The following is a 19180-nucleotide window of genomic DNA, read 5'->3' on the forward strand; positions in this document are numbered from 1 at the left end:
CCCGGCGTCCTTCCCACGTGAAGCGGTTGCCACGCATTCATGCCGCTCCAGAGCGCCAGCGCCACATTCATGCCCGCCTAGAGAGGACACGACATCTCACTGGTGCCGATATAGTATCCACACATGTTCAATGCTAGAGGAACATGACTGGACGGGATGGAAGAGATATCTACCACATTCAAACGGGCTGACCGTTCGTCCGCCCGTTGTAATTAAACAAGCGCGTCGGGCAAGAAACCCACTCTAGCGCTCGCATAGATGCAATCCGCCATTTGGCCTGGTCAGCATACACTACTTCAACGAGGTCACGCCCGCACAACATTTCTTTCCCATCCTCCTTCGTGCACCCTCCCCATCAAGCGGAAGCACGCGTTGGCCACCCTCGCGGCCGATTGACAGGGCCGCCATGTGCGGCGAATAGAGGTCGACATGCTGGCGAGATCTTCGGAGGTCTCTGACGATGTGAAGGCGGCCTCCGACTCGTAGTCGGCGCCTCTGCCCACACCGTTTCATGCTGGCTTGACCGTGGAGCAAGCGCATGCGCACTTGGAGGCCATCATGATGGAGGAGCAGTCGACGCCGCAGCCAGTGTCGGTGTCAGGAACATTTGCAGTCAGTATCTATTGGGCCGCTTATGGGAAATCATCCTATCTTTTAAGATGTTCTACATTTCAGTATAGCATCATGACAAGCCTTTTCTCCCCTTTCCTTGTGCTATTTATCATATTATTTTCGCTCTTCTTTCGCTTATTACCTCAAACCTTTTGTTGTCAATTCGAGGCCATCATTCGATTAGGTGTCATAGGTAAAACCATTTTTTATCATGTACAACACTAGCCAATGCGGCGTCAAGAAGCCTGCGAGTCCTCAACGGATACAACTTGATTTTGCACACTGTCCACATTGATAGGAACGAAGTAAACATTATGATATCTCGAAAAAAAGAAGTAAACATTATGATCCACAAGGTAGGTAGATTCTTGTTAGCTATCCTGAGTAAGATATTCCTATTTTCTGTAGGAATTTTTTACAGTACATTGTACTACCGACTTTAATGAGAATCAGTTTTGATTTTAGCCCAAGGACATTCTGGCAATTTTAGGTAGTCGTTTCACGTATTGTTGGTTCTAATAATGATTCTAATTAATGCAGTCGCACCCACACATAGTCTTCCGCCATGACGACACCGCACACCAGAGCAATTTCTTCACAATCCCACGCCGCATACCGGACTCCACCAGGCAGCCGGCCGCGTGCCTCCGCCAGCTTCCCTTGCTACCCGTGTGGTGGCAAGACGGCCTGCCGCGTCGAGGAGTGTCGCGAGCTCAATGACGGCTTGTTTGCTTGGCCTCGTACTTTCAGCCATGAATCTTCCGCCGATGCGTTTGGCCGAAAGACACATATGAAGCAGCCAGGAAACAAGGGAAAGTATCATGTGCTCCCAGCCTTGGGGTACTATCGGTGGACCGTGGGGGTTTGGATGCTGCTATTGTTGTCCCACCTATGGGTGTTGGCCAGGTGGCATGTGTGGGTGCCGAGGTTGATGAGGTAGGTGCTTTGGCACCTAATTCCGAGGCGTTGAAGACCATTGGATCGCCCGTCTTTGATCGTGAAAGTATGATGGCACATATTGATGAGGTAATCTTCGCGAAAAAGCATTGCGGCTTGCTCGCTGGTTTGGAGGCAGCTAACCCTGGGTCTAGCAAGTCGATTGCCTGCATCCTAGTGGAGGAGGCTTTTTATGGGCAAAATCAAGAAGGTAAAGAAGGCTCTCCAGAGCATAAGCAAGAAGAGTGGCGTCATTGGTAAGGCGTTCACGGCTGCTTAATGGATGATACTCAGTCTCTTTGACCACCACCTCCGATTGGCTCGTCTCCGTGGATTTGATGGTGTCCGTTGTATTCAATCTTGGTTTCATTGGGGGTTTCATTGCGATGTAGAAGTGCGAGGGATAATAGTTGTTGCGCGGTTTGTATGTTCGAGAAATCCAGATCTGAAGGAAGGAGGCAAACAAGCCAAATAGGAAAACCTACCAGATTTTACGTGAACAACAGCTGACCAGGAAAACTAGGAGGAAGAAGCAGTTAGAGCCGCCCCAAACAGGGTCGAAGGACTGCAACCGCCGCCGACAATGGGTGCTCGGACCCCAGTTGAGGCCACCCAGCTGATCTCCTGCACGATCGTGCACACGCTCAGGTCGAGGCATCCCGCAGCCCTCATGCCCCAGATCCGTGCAATTTGAAGCCAAGCATTGTGCAACCATCGATGTTCGCCGTGTCAGCCACCCCGTCACCAGGAACAAACTCCGCTACACCAGATAGGCAACACGAGCACCACCCATGCAGCTACAAGCAACACTTGGAGGAGGCCCCGCCGCCGCCGCCCTCGGGAGCCTCGGGGGTGAGCCTAATATCCCTCTCAAGTGGCGCCAAGGTGGGGGAAGGAAGGGAGAGGTGTGGCGGCGACTGGACTAGTCGCCACTCGAGTAGCCCTAGGGGAGCGACGCGGGGGCGAAAGGCCATGCATCTTGGTGCAACCATCCTTTTTCTTTAAAAAAAATGCACATTTTGCATTGGTCGAGTAGCGTTTCCTTGGCTATATTGTGACTTCACATGGAGTTGAAGTGGATGAGACCAAAATTGAAGCCTTGAAGAGTTAGCCGACTCCTAACATGATCAGACAAGTATGAAGTTTTTCATGGGCCGAGTGGATTTTATTGAGGCTTGTCAAAGATTTCATGTAAAAAAATTGAAAATCAAAGAAGGCCTACCTAGCTAATCTCGATGTGAAGCTCGAGTCCTCCAAATCTGACATTATTAATTGATGCTAGCAAGAAAACGTTGGGCTTTCCAATTGTCAATGAAATACGAAAGTAACAACCACAGTTTCATCAAAGTGACTTGCTATTGATGAGACAAATGGATGAAGTTAATACGCACTTTAATTAGAAAGAAATTTGTGGTCTACTTTGATGATATTTATAGCGAGCCACTTCCTGAACATCATGAGCATTTACATGTTGTTTTTAAGGATTTGAGATATGCACATTTGTGTGGTAACCTTGAAATATGCACATTCTGCATCGATCGAGTAGTATCATTCCTTGGCCAAGTTTTGACTCTACAGAGAATTGAAGTGGATGAGGCCAAAATTGAAGTTATCAAGAGTTGGCTGACCGAAGTATTCTTGGGCTGACTAAATTTTATCGACATTTTGTCAAAGAATTCCAATAAAATCCATGTAAATCAAAGAAGGCCTAACTACTAAATCTCAAGTCCTCCAATTCTGATATTATTAATTGATGCTAGCACATGTATTAATTCGAGTTCTTTTGTTTTTTCCATAAAAACAAATTAATCAAGTTCTTACTTAAAAAAAACCCAACCCATATATTAATTAGATCAACATGCCCACAAGGATGACCTGTCAAGATTATTGTTGCCAAGAAAGGAAACCACAAAAGAGCAATCAGTTTTCAAAGTGATAGGTTTATGAAGAGTTATACCAATATAAAGACCGAGCAGGATCACTCTAAGTTCAGCTTCATTGACGCTATTGTACACTCCAATATAGTCCCAGGATGAGATAATAAGAGCATCTACAGCCGTGGTCACCTAGTTTGACCCCCAATACGCCCGCTGAAGGTGACCGGGCTGGCCTCATTTCTCCTGTTTCACAGCCACATCCCTCATATGTCCTACCCCAAATCCATACAAAACCATGCAAATGGTGTTTCTACCTACTTCAACATAGAATGTAGCAACCCGGCACAGATAACATAGTCCGATACTCCGATACAAAAGATGTCGCCTGAGTTCATCACTTACAGTACTAAAATCAACTAAAACCAGGAGGGTGAGGGGATTTCACCACTTTCTCCATGTCAGACGCTTCCCCTTGGAGTCTCGGCGGCTGGACTCGGCATAAGCGACAACGGCTCTGGGCGCGTCATCATTGTCATCGCTGTCTGAAGCAGAGGAGGAGGAGGACGCGGACGAGATGATGATGTACGCCATGCGACGGGCTTCGTGTTTCTGCTCCTCCCGGAGCCGTGCGACTCTCTCCACCGCTGTAGCCCGCTGCCTCGCCAACCGCTTCGACTCCTCCAGCGCCACGTGAAGCGCCTTCGCATCTTTGCGGTGACGATGGCGGGCGTCCGTCTCTGCAGACATGTACGCGCGGCAGATGGCGGTGCGGAGGTCCTTGTCATCGTCGCTAGCCGGGGGAAGTGGTTGTGGCGCGGATCTGCTCGATCCTCCCTTGGACCCGCAGCTGTTAGCCGCCGCCGCCGCCGCCTGCTTCTTTGCAACATGATACACGCAGCCTACGGACTCCGGCTGCGGTTCCGCCGGCAACAACACCTAGCGGCGCCCCGAAGGGGCAGGTGCGGGCGGTGCTGGGTGGTGCCTGACAGGGGCCGGCAGGGACCACGTCGGACGAGCGCGGGGCGCCGCGGAGCTGCTGCTGCCCACCCGGCGAGTCACAGATGCCCCGAAAGAGGAGTTACCGCCCGTTCCAGCAGCGACCGGCGGAGGGCAATGCGAGCGCTAGCTCCTCCTCGTCGGGCGCTGATGAGCCATCGGAATCTGCAGCGGCCTTGAACCACTCTGGTAGATCGGATTCACTATCGGACATGGCAGGCGGGGGAAGACAAAGTGGATTTGGGGGAGAAGTGGAGAGGTCGAGTGAGTACGGACTGAGTTTGACTAGGGTTTGCTCGTCGATTGTCATATATTTGTGGGGGCTGGAGTGGGGTCGTTGCGGGCCATAGCTGGCCAGGCCGACGTGGTGGATGCGGTCAGGCGCCCCCATATCCGCCCCATATTTGGGCTAGGTATGAGGAGTGCCGGTCAGCCTAGTCGTTTGAGGCTTGTCTGAGGCGCCCGGATGGGTCGAAATTTGGTGATTGCTCAGTGACCGGGCTGCCCACTCGGATGTTTGAGGCGGCTTTGGGGCGCCCGACTGTAGATGCTCTGACTTCTTCAGTATGGTTTCTAACCATCACTCTCATGCTCGTCGTCCTAATGACCTCCACAAAACTATCATCGACATTAATCTTAGTAAATTTTGAGGTGGGAGCCTACCAAGCAAGAGGAGTCCTCTCCATCCAGAAAATCGAGACCGATCGAAATCCCTGGCTCCTCAGCGATTAGCGCCTCCTGACCGTCCGATCGATTTGCTTGATGGAGTTCTGGCCGTCGGATCGTGCCGATGGATGACCTTGTCCGTCCGATCGAAATCTCGTCCCCCTGTAGCATGTTTGATCCCGCCTGGCTCGCGCGTCGGTTACTCCTTCCGTCTGACCGGATCTCGCTGACCTGTGGGGTCCCGGCGGGTGGGCCGCGTCCGTCGGCGAGCGGGTGCCCCTCGTTCCCCTCTCTCTGTCTCTCGTCTCCTTTCGCCGCCGCCGCCGCCGCTCGCCCTCCTCGATTCAACGCCGTTCTTCGGGTGGTTCTCCTCTACCTCTCGCGGATCTCTTGTGCTCTGCTTGTTTCTTACTCTCTTTCTTGTTTCTCTGCGTTCCCTCCGTCGCGACTCGACCCAGCCCCCGACTGAACCCTAGCCGCCGCTCCCCGCTGGCCATCCTCCCCGTCCATGGTTGCCATGCGCATCCCCGCACCAACCCACCCCCTCCCCGCGGGTGCGCGTCCGTGGCGGCTGCCCTTCCATGTCGTCTCCGTACGCCCCCGCCGCTCCGCAGCCTCCTCTGTCTCTGCCGCCTGCCCTTCCACACCGTCTCCGTCCGCCGGTGTCGTGAAACCATGCGGCCGCAACGGGGTGTGCGCGTGCCTCCGTGGGTTCGCGCCACAGTGGTCGGAGGCGTCGACGCCGCAGTTCAACCGCGTCGGGGAGGATGGACGCCACACGCCGCGGTCGTCGGATCCGTCGGGTGCGAGTCCGGCTCCGGCACCTGGCGGCCTGGCGAGGCAGGCGGGGGAGTGAGGAGGGGAGGGGTGATGGCGGCGAGGCCCTCACGCGCCGTGATGGGCGGCTGCGACCTGTTCGCCCTCGACTTCGATGGCATCTTCTGCGACAGCTACGGCCAGAGTTCCCTCTCCGCCGTCAAGGTCTGCTCCTAATTCCGTCCTCCGTCGTGGTTCTTCTGTGGAATACGTGCTTGTGGTTGACTCGGTGTGCTGTGGCAGGCCACCAAGGTGAGGTGGTCGTAGGTGTTTGAGCAGGTCGACGCAGCCATGGAGGAGTGGATGGTGGAGCAGATGCACCCGTAAGCCCCTCCGTTCCCTCCGTTCTTGTAGTCTTGTTCCCCTCCCACTCATGTACTTAGCTTTTGCCTATGTTTATTATCGTGATTCGCAGGGATCTGGTTAGGTTTGTTAATTTTAGCCTCAGCACGGTCCGGTTGCTGCGGATTGGTGAGCTATAGAAGGTACTACGTGTGGCCTGGATGAGGTGAGTCCTGCACCAGTGAATTTGATCTCCCCCGAATCTTCTTGCATTTGGACCCTTTTGCATCTCCTATTCCTCTTTTGGTTTCTTCTTCTTGCCTCTGCCGTTCCTTTGGATGTTTCTTGGGCCATTATGGTTTCTTGCTCGGCGTTTATTTCTTGGATTTATGCCTTTCACTTTCATTTTCTTCTCTTGCTTCTTTTGTTTCTATGTGCTTCCTCTTCACCTGATTGACACTATATTGTTATGTGCTGCCTAATTTGTTCTGCAGGTACTATGCTTGTCATGGATTGCTGCCTCGCGTGTATGCAGAGCACATCTTGGGTGTTCCGGTAGCTGAATTACCCCTAATTTATTTTACTTATTATGTTTGATGTGTGTATGGCTCCCTAAAAAGCAGTTTTCTTTGGTGCATCATGTTCTTCCAGTTGCTTGATTGATTAGAGAGCCCTGCCACATTTATTTATGAGAGAAGGCGCTTGATAGATAGGGATTCAGTAGAAGCAACTATTATATAAGGATGACCCTTGTATGTTTATGAAAGAAAATTTTGATGTAGGGCTTAGGCTTTCTTGGGTTTATTAAGTGGAAGATCTAGGTTAGCCAGCCAGTTCATTTTGGGGTTTGCACATGAATCCTATATCTTCCTTCTCCTCGCTGCCTTCTCTCACTCACACACATCTCTCTCTCCCTGTGTGGACAATAGATTGTGTAGTTTAGGTCATCTGTGATTTTCAATCTGCAGTATTTAGTCATGTAGGTCCTACTTATTTCGGATTATCCTGACTATATTCTTGAATAGCAAATCTGTGGTGTCTTAGTGCCATTAGTTTTCAAATTTGAAAACACTTTTTTTTGTTTTTTTTGTTTTCTTTCTCGCTTTATTTATTTTATTTTGTTTCTACTTACAACAAAATACTTATTGTTGCTATTTTTAATTATTTTCTAGTTTTTTTGTTTTGTTTTTTGCATTTTTTTTGTTTTTTGCTCTATTTATTAATTCTTTTTGCTTTTAGTTTTAAAAAAATTATAAACTTTCTGTTAGTGCCATTAGTTTTAAAATATGAAAACACTTTTTTTGTTTTTTTGTTTTCTTTCTTGCTTTATTTATTTTATTTTGTTTCTACTTACAACAAAATACTTATTGTAGCTATTTTTAATTATTACGAGGGTCGAACCATAAGACATTAAAGCATTTCAAATGAACTCTGAAAAAGATGAAAGTTGGCATGGTATCATAAATTCACCCACATAGCATGTGCTTGTACAAAACGGATAATGGTATCATACTCGTCTGTTACAAAGTTGGCATGGTATCATCATAATAGTTGCGGGAGAAAGTCTTCACTTTTTCTTCGCTTGTGTCATTTGCTTATTGCGCCGTAACCATGGATAATCTTCATCGTTTATCAGGATGCTGGAGTCAGCCTTGACTTTGAAGGGAGGAATTTCATGAAACTTTTCATAATCTTCAGACATGTCTGTCTTGCCCTCCACTCCCACGATGTCCTTTTTTCCTGAAAGAACTATGTGGCGCTTTGGCTCATCGTATGATGTATTCACTTCCTTATCTTTTCTTTTTCTCGGTCTGGTAGACATGTCCTTCACATAGATAACCTGTGCCACATCATTGGCTAGGACGAACGGTTCAGCAGTGTACCCAAGATTTTTCAGATCCACTGTTGTCATTCCGTACTATGGGTCTACCTGTACCCCGCCTCCTGACAGATTGACCCATTTGCACTTAAACAAAGGGACCTTAAAATCATGTCCGTACTCAAGTTCCCATATGTCCACTATGTAACCATAATATGTGTCCTTTCCCCTCTCGGTTGTTGCATCAAAGCGGACACCGCTGTTTTGGTTGGTGCTCTTTTGATCTTGGTCAATCGTGTAAAATGTATTCCCATTTATCTCGTATCCATTCCAAATCGTAACAGTCGAAGATGGTCCTCTGAACAACAAGTACAACTCAGCACAAACAGTGTTGTCACCTCTGAGACGTGCTTCCAACCAACTGATGAAAGTCCTGATGTGTTCACATGTAATCCAGTCGTCGCACTGCTCCGGGTGTTTGGAGTGCAGACTGTTCTTGTGTTCATCGACATACGGGGTCACCAAGGTAGAGTTCTGTAGAACTGTGTAGTATGCTTGAGACCAAGAATATCCGTCTCTGCATATTATTGAGTCTCTTCCAAGCGTGCCTTTTCCAGTCAGTCTCCCCTCATACCGCGATTGAGGGAGACCTATCTTCTTAAGGCCAGGAATGAAGTCAACACAAAACCCGATGACATCCTCTGTTTGATGGCCCATGAAGATGCTTCCTTTTGGCCTAGCGCGGTTACGGACATATTTCTTTAGGACTCCCATGAACCTCTCAAAGGGGTACATATTGTGTAGAAACACGGGGCCCAGAATGACAATCTCGTCAACTAGATGAACTAGGACGTGCGTCGTGATATTAAAGAAGGATGGTGAGAACACTAGCTCGAAACTTACAAGACATTGCACCACATCACTCCTTTGCCTTGGTATGATTTCTGGATCGATCACCTTCTGAGAGATTGCATTGAGGAATGCACATAGCTTCACAATGGCTAATCGGACATTTTTCGGTAGAAGCCCCCTCAATGCAACCGGAAGCAGTTGCGTCATAATCACGTGGCAGTCATGAGACTTTAGGTTCTGAAACTTTTTCTCTGCCATATTTATTATTCCTTTTATATTCGACGAGAAGCCAGTCGGGACCTTCATACTAAGCAGGCATTCAAAGAAGATTTCCTTCTCTTCTTTGGTAAGAGCATAGCTGGCAGGACCTTCATACTGCTTTGGAGGCATGCCATCTTTTTCGTGCAAACGTTGCAGGTCCTCCCGTGCCTCAGCTGTATCTTTTGTCTTCCCATACACGTCCAAGAAGCCTAGCAGGTTCACGCAAAGGTTCTTCGTCACATGCATCACGTCGATCGAAGAGCGGACCTCTAGGTCTTTCCAGTAGGGTAGGTCCCAAAATATAGATTTCTTCTTCCACATGGGTGCGTGTCCCCCAGCGTCACTCGGAACAGCTAGTCCGCCGGGACCCTTTCCAAAGATTACGTGCAAATCATTGACCATAGCAAGTACGTGATCACCGGTACGCATGGAGGGCTTCTTCCGGTGATCTGCCTCGCCTTTGAAATGATTGCCTTTCTTTCGACATTGATGGTTGGTCGGAAGAAATTGACGATGGCCCAGGTACACATTCTTCCTGCAGCTTGCCATGTATATACTATCAGTGTCAAGTAAACAGTGCGTGCATGCGTGGTATCCCTTGTTTGTCTGTCCTGAAAGGTTACTGAGAGCAGGCCAATCGTTGATGGTCACGAACAACAACGCCTTTAGGTAAAATTCCTCCTGTTTGTGCTCATCTCACGTACGTACACCGTTTCCATTCCACAGCTGTAAAAGTTCTTCAACTAATGGCCTTAGGTACACATCAATGTCGTTGCCGGGTTGCTTAGGGCCTTGGATGAGAACTGGCATCATAATGAACTTCCGCTTCATGCACATCCAAGGAGGAAGGTTATACATACATAGAGTCACGGGCCAGGTGCTGTGATTGCTGCTCTGCTCCCCGAAAGGATTAATGCCATCCGCGCTTAAAGCAAACCATACGTTCCTTGGCTCACTTGCAAACTCATCCCAGTACTTTCTCTTGATTTTTCTCCACTGCGACCCGTCAGCGGGTGCTCTCAACTTCCCGTCTTTCTTACGGTCCTCATTGTGCCATCGCATCAACTTGGCATGCTCTCCGTTTCTGAACAGACGTTTCAACCGTGGTATTATAGGAGCATACCACATCACCTTCGCAGGAACCCTCTTCCTGGGGGGCTCGCCGTCAACATCACCAGGGTCATCTCGTCTGATCTTATACCGTAATGCACCGCATACCGGGCATGCGTTCAGATCCTTGTATGCACCGCGGTAGAGGATGCAGTCATTAGGGCATGCATGTATCTTCTGCACCTCCAATCCTAGAGGGCATACGACCTTCTTTGCTGTGTATGTACTGTCGGGCAATTCGTTATCCTTTGGAAGCTTCTTCTTTAATATTTTTAGTAGCTTCTCAAATCCTTTGTCAAGCACAACATTCTCTGCCTTCCACTGCAGCAATTCCAGTATGGTACCGAGCTTTGTGTTGCCATCTTCGCAATTGGGGTACAACCCTTTTTTGTGGTCCTCTAACATGCGGTTGAACTTCAGCTTCTCCTTTTGACTTACGCATTGCGTCCTTGCATCGACAATGACCCGGCGGAGATCATCATCATCGGGCACATCGTCTGGTTCCTCTTGATCTTCAGCAGCTTCGCCCGTTGCAGCATCATCGTGCACATCGTCTGGTTCCTCTTGATGTTCAGTAGCATCACCGTATTCAGGGGGCACATAGTTGTCATCGTACTCTTCTTCTTCGCCGTCTTCCATCATAACCCCTATTTCTCCGTGCCTCGTCCAAACATTAGAGTGTGGCATGAAACCCTTGTAAAGCAGGTGGGTGTGGAGGATTTTCCGGTCAGAGTAAGACTTCGTATTTTCACATATAGGGCATGGACAACACATAAAACCATTCTGCTTGTTTGCCTCAGCCACTTCAAGAAAATCATGCACGCCCTTAATGTACTCGGAGGTGTGTCTTGAACCGTACATCCATTGCCGGTTCATCTGCGTGCATTATATATAATTAAGTGCATTAAGTGTGTCAAAAATCATTACAGAACATCATGAATAGATAATTAAGTGACCAAATTAATAGAAGTTCATCATCACATTAAAACCAAAGTACATACATAGTTCTCATCTAACAACATAAAGCTCTGCAGAGCATCTAAATTAATTAAACCATACACTGAAACTATGTAAAACATTTCAATGCAAAAACAAATGCGATCATAATCGCAACCAATGTAACAACTGATCCAACGGCATAATGATACCAAGCCTCGGTATGAATGGCATATTTTCTAATCTTTCTAATCTTCAAGCGCATTGCATCCATCTTGATCTTGTGATCATCGACGACATCCGCAACATGCAACTCCAATATTATCTTCTCCTCCTCAATTTTTCTAATTTTTTCCTTCAACAAATTGTTTTCTTCTTCAACTAAATTTAACCTCTCGACAATAGGGTCGAATGGAATTTCCGGTTCAACAACCTCCTAGATAAATAAAATCTATGTCACGTTGGTCGGCATAATTGTCATAAATAGTAAAAGAACCAATAGTTATGAAAAGATAATATATACCACATCCGAATCATAGACAGGACGAGGGCCGACGGGGGCGGATACCAAAACCACCGCACTATATAAGATGCAATAATAAAGGTAAGAAAATTATACAAGTATCTATATATATAAACATACAAGTAAGAATTTTTTTTCCTTTCAGAAAGAAGATAAGAACAAGAGGCTCACCACGGTGGTGTCGGCGACGAGATCGGCGCGGGCGATCGACGGCGGTGAAGACGGGGACGGGACGTGACAGATCGCTAAACCTAGACAAATATTGAGGAAAATGGAGCTTGGAGGTCAAGCTTGGAGAGGAGAAAGCTTAAGTAGTGTGGCTCGGGCATTCTATCGAACACCTCGTGTGCATAGGAGGTGAGCTAGAGCACCACAAAGCTCTCCCCTCGCCGGCGACGAAAAACAGAGCAGTTGGAGTGCTCTGCTCGCGGACGAGGTATATATAGGCAACTAATTGGTCCCGGTTCGTGGCCAGAATCAGTACTAAAGGGCAACGTTTGGTCCCGGTTCAAGCCACCAACCGAGACCAAAGGGGTCGGGCCAGGAGTGAGGCCCATTGGTCCCGGTTAGTCCCACCAACCGGGACCAATAGGTCCAGCCGAACCGGGACCAATGGCCCACGTGGCCCGGCCGGCCCCCGCGGCTCACGAACCAGGTCCAATACCGCCATTGGTCCCGGTTCTGGATTGAACTGGGACTAATGGGCTGGCCCGGCCTGGACCATTGCCCCCTTTTTTACTAGTGGATAAAGAAAAAATATACAAGATGAAGTTAATGTTTTTAAATACTCATCATAAACTTCATATATCTACGGTGAACAGAACCATAAATAGCCCGGAATACAATTGGCAGTTTATCTTCTAACTTCAAGAGAAGTTCATGTATATTATGGTTATATTGTAGTGTGTGGACATCGTATTTTGAAACATGGTGCAAGTAGTAAATGTAAAATAAAAAAGTTGTGTCGATTAAGTAATTAAATAAGACTAGTCATCAACCTTCGCACGGGTCATATATAATACAATATATGTATTATGTTGCAAGCCATATTGACCGTATATTGCTTTCTGATTTTGCTGGGTGTCACATATATTACTTGGGTGTGTATCCAGTCATATTGGTTTAGAGACATGGACATTCGTATATGAGTGGTATGACAAATAAAATCGTCATTAGTAATGTCACCAAACTCATGTGTTATGTGAGAAGTTACTATGTAAATATTGCTATGAAGTTCATCATATAATCAATTTTGAAAATAGAGGATTCAGTCATGCGCAAACAGTATCCCTAGACGTATATGGCTGTTGGTCCTATTTGATAATGATCTAGAACTGCCGACCACACTGCTTATTTACATAAAAACATGGAAATGCGATACATGTAACTATCTCAAAATATGCATGAAAAAAATTAAAATTACAGGTTGTGGATCAGTCAATTTTTTTATGTGTCTATTGTATTTTCCATATAGTATGGTCATATATATATATATATATGCAGCAAGATATACATTAATGCATTTTTTCTCCTGGAATATGGAGCAGTAGTATTTTGTGCAACATCTGGATGGCATAATTCTAAAAGGAGTGTAAACAAACTCCTCTAATATTTGCTATATTAATATATAACAAAAATTGTTTGACAGTATCATAAGGTACGATGATATATTAACCTATGATATGGCTCAAAGTAAAATGTTATAACATTTCTATGTCCGAAATATGTTACATATATGGACAAAGAAAATATTCGGCTTATGGAATATCTTACCTATAGTACGTGAAAGGTGATCATTATTTCATTCCATGACAACGAATTAGTCTTGGATGAAGTTCTTCTATGTATATAAGCATAGAGTTGATATAAGTCAATTTTCTGTAAAAATATATATTATGCTTAGGTGTTCGAAAAATAAAATTATTAAAATTAATAATTACTTCCCTAAACCTATGCGAACTAAAAACTAAACTTTAATCACAAACGCTTCCCTCTCGCTCCCGTGCGGCTCCTACGGGCCGCACCGGAGCGTCCAGATCTGGCCGCTGGGAGCCTCGCCCACCTCCCTCTCTCCCCTCGCCGCCGCCGGCGGGCGTTGCCGGGCAAAAGCCTGCGCGGCGCTGGCGGTGGCGGGGCCGTCCATGGCTGGCCCGTGGTGACAATGGATCTGAAGCGTCTGGCTTCGATCTGGGTCCAAGGGCGACTCGGAGGCGCGGCGATGGGGAAACGGCGCTGGGTGGTGGGGGCTACGTGGATCTGGCCGGGGTGCCGGCGTGCGGCCCCCTGTGGTCAGGCGCGGGGCGGCTCTGCAGGTCAGCGGCGACGGGCAAGTGGTGGCGTCTATGCAGCGGCGTGTTGCATGAGCGCGTGGTCCTGCTGGAGGTGCTCGGAGATGTACTCTGGCCGTGGCTGGGGTGTGGTGTGCTGTGTGTGAGGTCGTCTTCGAGGGGCTTGACGTGAAGGCTCGGGCGGTGCTCTGCTCCTTGCCGCAAGTTCACCCAATCTGGACATGTGTGGGCAGGGGCGAGGAGGAAGCCGGGGCGGCGGCCCCGGGCTGGGAGCCATGGCGTTTTGGCCATGGTGACGTGTGCGCTCACATCTCAGTCGCAGCTTGAGGTGCTGCTGCTGTGGGTGCTGTGCGGTGAAGCTTGGTGGTCGGCGTTGGAGAGTGCAAGGCATAACAGGAACGGCTCCAACGATCTCCGCGCTTTTGGGTGGATCAGATTTGCAGGCCTCCGTAGGGATGTGTGTGTTCCGGGAGAAAGCCTTGACCCGACTTTGTCGGTGCCGTCGACGGCGGCGCTCTCGGGCGTCGTTTTCCTCCATGGAGGACTCGTCGTGGAACTCATCTTCTTCTACGTGGGGCTTGGGCTCTCCAGGTGAAAACCTAAGCTCCAGATGTTTACGGAGCGGGCGGCAGAGGCGTCTTCATCGTTTCCCCCTTGGGGGCGTTGCTTGGGAGAGTCAGCTTGTGCTTGATGCGTCTGGTTTTCCCCTACGTCGGGTTTGGTGGATGCCGGGGCAGCGGCCCCAGACAGCTGATGTGCGCCGAGGTGGCGGCCTTAGAAAGTGATGCGCAGGGCGGCTCCATGGGGCGGGGCGGCGGCTCGGCCTTGCTTGGGTGGCAATCTTGGGCCACTTGGGTGGCAGGCTTGTCGGTCCCGTCGACGCGCGCCAGAGGGGGCGGTCTGACTTTACGTCGGGGCGGCAACCCCGAATGTGGTGCGACGTACGTGGTCTGCGAGCGGTTGCCCCGAGCAGCGTGGGCTGCGGGCAGCTGGGTTGTGCGGCGTTGCTGCTTGTGGAGAGCGGTGGTATGTCGGGGCGGCGGCCCTAGAAGGCTGTGCCGGTTGATTGCGCACGGTGCGACAGAGCGGTGGATGTCGGGGCGGCGGCCCCGAGAGAATCTCTGTGGCGACCATACTTCTATGGCAAGGATGATGGTGGGAGCGATGTCGGCGACGCGGCAATGGTTGCGATAGTCGGCTCTTCTCCGGCGTGTCCATGGTATTGCCTTGGTTTTGTTTGTTGATGTGGAGTCGAAGCTGCGGCGGCGGGGCCCTGTGTACGATGACTGGCTGCAGGCGGACCTTTCGGCGATCTTCCATGGCGCCAGCCGTGCCTGGTTTCGTTCTTCTGAGTTCTCCGTCAGAGTCGGAGTTGCGTTGTATGGTCGCAGGTCGACATGTCGTTGATTAGGGTGGGCTTTGCCCTGTGTGTTTCTGTCTATGGGAGTGGGCTTGGCCCTTGTTGTTCCGGTTTTTGCCCGGTTTTCCGTAATTAACTAGGCAATTCTCTTCTGCTTAATTAATAGATGAGGCAATCTTTGCCTCCGTTTTGAAAAAAAAACTAAAAACAAAAGTGACTGTTGTTCAGATAATACAATGTAAAGTGTATAAGATATATGTCAGGATCAACAATTCAACATATATAGTTATAAAATGTATACTTCTATAAACACTGATAGAAACACATCACGGTCGATGAAACCATTTGCGAATAGAGGGAAAATAAAACCAAGGTATGGGGCCAACTAAAGGCAAAATAGTGTCACAAAAACTGACGTACATGTTCACAGTATGGATTCCACTAAAAAGTATATCCAATCACTATATGAATCAGAGCGAAACAGGATGGCGTTTTTTACTTCTTAGGAACAGGAACTGTATCGCACCAAAAAAAAGGAACAGGAACTGTATGGTTGCAACTTAAATGAAATAATGCATCGATTGTGGAGAAGTTTCCATCCATCCAAGAGAATAGAGATATTTAGAGATCTCAGGAAAACCAGACGTGAAACATGTACTACTTACGGAAAACAGGGTGGTACTAACGGAAGATAGTAACACGGAAATATGTTCTATGACGTGCTTGTTATCCACATACAAATGATGCAGCCAACTGCATTCTAGTAACCAACAGTATACTATACCTGAATATGTATTGCAAACAAAACGTAATTTACTCCAAATAAATGAATCCAGGCACAGTTAAACAAACCTCTGTGGCTGAGGACTTGCATGATTGATGGCATCCACTGTTGCTTGACACGAATCAAAATAGCTCATAAATTTTAAACGGAACCAAAGCTACAGATAAGATGTATGCACAAAGATGAAACAACTCATCATATTTATGTCAGGTTACAATCTTGTAATGACAGCTGCAAGAAAAATCAGAAACTTGATGATCAGGCTGAACAAAGTACGCCATCAGTGTTAATCGACGCATTGGCACCAAGATGGCGGATATAACCTGACCACTGGGAAGCTTTACATCAGATGTAAACATTGAAGAAAATTCAGTCACTGGTGATCGAAAGGGCAGTGCACTCAATTATTGCCACTACAAAGGCTTTATGCGCAAATTTGGCACCATCTCACAGTGGGAGTGTGCCTATCGCGAGGAGGGAGTGAGGCTGCAGAAGAAGCAAAACATCAGAAAACTCATGAATGCACATATGGTTGCATGTACATGCACCCTGATGTGTTGTATCAGCCATGTAATAGCAATTGGCTGCGACAGTCATAGCCTCGACATGATGCACTGTAGTGATGCTAGCTCGCTCATATTGACAACATGAATTAAAGGAGAACATGAGATTCCCAATGCTTGCTTCTCTCTATCTTTTAAAGTCCATGTGATCATTCTACTTCTTTGCATATCTTTGAGGGAAATCCATTCATTTACACGACAAATGACAACTACATCTGACCGCAGAACAAACCTTGTGAGGGAGTCGGAGAAGTTGTGAACTTGCGATTAGAAGAATGTCTGAAAGAACTTGTCTAACAACCTGCAGAAACCTACAAATCTGCAGCATGGTATAACGGTGCAACAGAAGAAAACTACAAATATGCTGGCATGTGCGAAGGTAGATCTAAAACTGCTCTGTTCAAAATCTTCTAACCTAAAGAGTGCAAATAATGAATCAATCTCTAACATTGCTGCCCGTCCGGAGGTGTAATATAAACTACTGGTAAATATAAAATGAACACAACTGAATGCAATGAAAATTTAGCTACTTGAATTGTATTTCAAAGTTTTTATGGAATCAAACTTGAAAGCACATCTAAAACTGCTCTGTTCAAAATCTTCTAACATAAAGAGTTCAAATAATGAATCGATCTCTAACATTGCCGCCCGTTCTGAGGTATAATATAAACTACTGTTAAATATACCATGAACATGACTGAATGCAATGAAAATTTAGCTACTCGAATTGTATTTCAATTTTTTAATGTCAAGTAGAAACTAATAAAAACTACCAAATCAAATTGTATTCCAAAATTTTCAGTGTCACATAGGGAATCGAATTGGAAACCATGTTGAACTTGGAAAGTAGAGTATGGAGAAATTGCAATAGTACAGAATGCATACGTACATTAGAACTTACAGAAACAGTAATTAGGGAATAGTTCATTGAGCAGTGTATGAATTTGCGCCAGAACATCTTTTTCTTGGCAGCTTGTTCCAACGAGATTCCATATGCCTCTAGCGGTATCAAGCATCTCAGTCCTGATCGCCAGATTTTTTGAGCACTCATCTCCCTATTATGGGAGTACTCATGCTATGGAGATCCTAATGGTAATTGGAAGCATCACATGGGAATAGGCAGGGCGCAGAAGGAGTAATCTTATTGGACAATGAACCTGAACCCTAGGTGGCGGTGTGGCGCACCATGGAGGGGAGAGAAAACGGCGGCACATGCCAGATGGGGAGAAGAGACAGATGGAATCAGAGATATGTGGGAGATTGATGTAGTTTTTTTTTTTGAGGGAAGAGAGATTGATGTAGTTGGGAGAGAGAGAGATACTTGATTTTTTATTTCTCAGTTTTTTAGGGCATCTTTATTTCTCATTGAAGAGATATACGTGAGAGTTTTACTTTTCTAATGCATGTGACGTGAGAGATTGAGAGTAAGGTTACAGCCTTACAGGAGAGAGATACATCTGTTTTTTTTTCTTCTGTGAATTGTTACTTCTGTTTTTTCTTCTGTGAGTCAATCTATACATGAGAGAATTTTACTTTTGTAATGCATGTAACGTGAGAGATTGAGAGTAAGGTTACGGGAGAGAGATACATCTGTTTTTTTTTTCTTATGTGAATTGTTACATCTGTTTTTTCTTCCGTGAGTCAATCTATACATAGTAATCCGGTCCCACCAGATTAACGGCTTGTAAAATCTAATTAACATGGTAATTTCTTGGGAGTCCCTAATTAGTATAGGTATATAGAGGTATAGATATAGATAGATAGATAGATTACGAAATAACATTTCTCGACAAAAGGGCATTAGAAAGATACAGGTCGATTTTCATTGAGACTGCTTTAATAAAACACCATCTGCGCTCATTGAAAACTGAAAGCCCTCTTTCACGTCAGACCATTACAAAAATTAAATGAATAACACACAAACAGTTGCATATTGTCATTCAAAATTCAAAATACTCATAATGCTCCGATTCACACAGCCGCACCAAAGTACACTCAAATGCAGTTTTGACAAACCTTTGATTTACAATGATTTTGGTGCTGCTCGCTTGACATATAATTTCCTTGATATATTTAACCAACGAATGTTTTTTTATAATAGCAAGCTGATCGTACATTTTCCAGGCATATATAATTAATTATTTTTGATGTACAGTTTGTATTCAAGATTTAAAGTTAGATCAATATGATGTCCACTCACAACAAATCTAGCTCTAAAATTTTGCATGTAACATAATGGTTCTGAACAGATATTAGAGATAGTTTTATGAGTACAGATCATCTGGGGCAGTGAATTGAACGATATGGAGTTGCTTGCCTGCTGAGTGGATGATTTTTCATATAAAAAACTTTTTCATCCGAGTTAGTATGCAAAAGTTATGCCCATTTTTACAAATTCCAGAGAGATTTTGCAAATAAAATCGAAATTCACATTTGCAAATTTTCCCAACAACTAGACCACATATCACATGGGAAACTTATTTTTTTTATTTTTTTTAC

Source organism: Triticum dicoccoides, chromosome 1B (assembly GCF_002162155.2).
Source record: "Triticum dicoccoides isolate Atlit2015 ecotype Zavitan chromosome 1B, WEW_v2.0, whole genome shotgun sequence".
Taxonomy (NCBI): Eukaryota; Viridiplantae; Streptophyta; class Magnoliopsida; order Poales; family Poaceae; genus Triticum; species Triticum dicoccoides.